At 46.9% G+C, this 1960-nt stretch overlaps 1 long non-coding RNA gene across 1 annotated transcript in view; it reads left to right on the top strand.

Moving 5' to 3' along the window:
• Positions 1–962: 962 nt before the first annotated feature.
• LOC106727980 overlaps positions 963–1960 on the top strand; it is a 9266-nt gene continuing 8268 nt past the window's right edge. Inside the window, exon 1 of the long non-coding RNA XR_001364210.1 lies at positions 963–973. This is a non-coding gene — a long non-coding RNA (uncharacterized LOC106727980). The remainder of the gene's footprint in view (positions 974–1960) is intronic.

Raw genomic sequence — 1960 nt, 5'->3', positions numbered from 1 at the left:
GAACAGAGCAGGGAGCCCAGAACTAAAGCCACACCTTTATGGTCAATTAATATTTGACAAAGAAATTTTAAGTTCATCTTCAAATCTTCTAGCAAGACTTTGTCAAGTCCAGTCCTTTCCTCTCTATGTCCAAAGCTTCCTCCCTGGTAATGGAGTAAAGACAGTCTCTTCAATAAATGGTGTTGAGAAAATGATACATGCAAAAAAAAAAAAAAATGAAAACAGACCACCAACTTACACCATACACAAAAATAAACTCAAAATGGATAGAATACTTAAATAAGTATTCTTAAATAAGTCACAAAACCATAAAAATCTAAGAAAAAAACAGCGGTAAAATCTCAGACATCTCTCATAGCTATATTTTTTGCCAATATATCTCCTCAGTTAAGGAAAACAAAGGAAAAAATAAACAAATGCGACTACATCAAACTAAAAAGCTTTTGCACAGCAAAAAAAAAAAAAAAAGCATCAACAAAATGAGAAGGGAATCCATTGAATGGGAGAACATAATCACCAATGATATACCTGATAAAGGGTTAATTTCCAAAATATATAAAGAACTTATACAACTCAACACCAAGAAGACAAACAACCCAATTTAAAAATGCACAAAAGATCTGAATAGACACTTCTTCAAAGAGGACATTCAGATGGCCAATAGACATATAAAATGATGCTCAATGTCACTATTAATCAGAGAGATACAAATTAAAATTACAATGAGCTATCATCTTACACCTGTCAGAATGGCTGTCATCAATAAACCAACAAACAAGTGCTGGTGAGGATGTGGAGAAAAGGGAACCCTCATGTACTGTTGGTGGAAATGCAGGCTGGTGCAGCCACTATGGAAAACAGTATGGAGAAAAATTAATAATGAAACTGCCTTTTAACACAGCGATTCCATTCCTGGGAATATATCTGAAGAAATCTGAAACACTATTTTCGGAAAGAATATATGTATCCCTATGTTTATTGCAGCATTATTTACAACTAGAGGCTCGGTGCACGAATTCGTGCACCAGTGGGGTCCCTCAGCCTGGCCTGGGGGATCAGGCTGAAACTGGCTCTCTGACATCCCCTGAGGGGTCCCAGGTTGCGAGAAGGTGCAGGCCAGGCCGAGGGACCTCACCGGTGCATGATCGGAGCCGGGGAGAGATGTGGGAGGTTGGCCAGCTGGGGAGGGACCATGGGAGGGCTCCAGGGCATGTCTGACCTGTCTCGTTCAGTCCCAATTGGCTGGACCCCAGCAGCAAGCTAACCTACCAGTTGGAGCTCTGCCCCCTGGTGGTCATTGCATGTCATAGAATTGGTTGACCAGTCAACTGTCTGCCCCCTGGTGGTCTGTGCATGACACAGTGAGCGGTTGAGCGGCCTTAGCATATCATTAGCATATTATACTTTGGTTGGTTGAACGGCCGACTAGTTGACTGGACATTTAGCATCTTAGGCTTTTATTATATAGGACTAGAGGCCCGGTGCACGAAATTCGTGCACTGGGGGGTGGGGTTCCCTCAGCCCAGCCTGCCCCTCTCACAGTCCGGGAGCCCTCAGTGGATGTCCTACTGATGGCCACAGTCTGGCAGCAGAGGCTCGGAGCAGGCATCCCGTGTGTGTGTGTGTGTGTGTGTGTGTGTCTGCTGGGGGCCTGCCCCCAGCCACACCATGGAGGCTTGGAGCAGGAGCCCCTCTGTGTTGATCTCTCAGGCTCATGGCCTCCACTGCATGTTGTACTCTCCCTTGAGCTATGGCCAGGATGGGGGTGCTGCTTGCAAGCCGGGCTTTCCTGCTCCCGGATCGCCATGGCGACCAGGAAGCAGGCCCAGCTGGGGGCTGCCCACAGGCTGGCTTTCCCGCTCCCAGGTCTCCATGGCGACCGGGGAGCAGGCCCAGCTTGGGGCTGCCCTCAGGCCAGGCTTGCTTTCCTGCTCCTGGATCCTCATGGCGACCAAGGAGA

Source organism: Myotis brandtii, unplaced genomic scaffold (genome assembly GCF_000412655.1).
Source record: "Myotis brandtii unplaced genomic scaffold, ASM41265v1 scaffold513, whole genome shotgun sequence".
NCBI lineage: Eukaryota > Metazoa > Chordata > Mammalia > Chiroptera > Vespertilionidae > Myotis > Myotis brandtii.
This window is presented reverse-complemented; position numbering and strand designations above follow the sequence as displayed.